Genomic DNA, 689 nt, shown 5'->3' with positions numbered 1-689 from the left:
TCCCACGTGGGGCTCACGGTCTTAATCCCCATTTTACAGATGAGATAATGGAGGCTCAGAGAAGTAAAGTCACTTGCCCAAAGTCACACAGCTGACAAGTGGCAGAGCAGGGATTAGAACCCACAACTTCTGACTCCCAAGCCCGTGCTCTTTCCACTAATGCTGCTTCTCTCGTACTAATACTGGTACTAATACTACTACTAGTAGTAGTATCAGTAGTAGTAACAACAGCAGTCACAACAACAAGAGTGGTGGTTATAATAATGGTAGTAGTAGCAGCAGTCCCCTCTCAGGGTGGCACCTGGAGAGTTTCCAGGACTCTACCGGTCACGACTACAGGAGGGAGAGTCAAGCAGAGGCCTGTCCATTCCTTTCCGAGCTTGGGCAGTGGCTAGTGAGTGGAAGGATATCTGCTACAAGTCAAAACTCACCTGTGCTGGGCAGCAGCAGCATGGGAGAGAGTCTAGGGCGGAGACTCGTTTATTGCGCGGAAGGAGGCAGTGGTAAACCACTTCCATATTTCTACCGAGAAAACTCTATGAATTTGCTACCAGAATGAATGCATATGGAGGTGGAGCATACTGGGAGAGATGTGTCCATGGCGTTGCTATGGACGGACCCGACTCGACAGCATAAGACAACAGCAACAAGTAGCAGCAGTAGTAGTTGTAATAGTAATAGTGGTAATA

General features: G+C 48.3%; 1 non-coding gene across 1 annotated transcript; it reads left to right on the top strand.

Moving 5' to 3' along the window:
- The first annotated feature begins 283 nt into the window (after positions 1 to 283).
- LOC119931902 lies at positions 284 to 421 on the top strand. The gene has a single exon (XR_005452204.1). It is a non-coding gene; the product is annotated as a small nucleolar RNA SNORA7 (small nucleolar RNA).
- Positions 422 to 689: the final 268 nt, after the last annotated feature.

Source organism: Tachyglossus aculeatus, chromosome 8 (genome assembly GCF_015852505.1).
Source record: "Tachyglossus aculeatus isolate mTacAcu1 chromosome 8, mTacAcu1.pri, whole genome shotgun sequence".
Lineage (NCBI taxonomy): Eukaryota > Metazoa > Chordata > Mammalia > Monotremata > Tachyglossidae > Tachyglossus > Tachyglossus aculeatus.
Note: the sequence above shows the minus strand (reverse complement) of the source record. Positions and strands in the feature narration are given on the sequence as shown.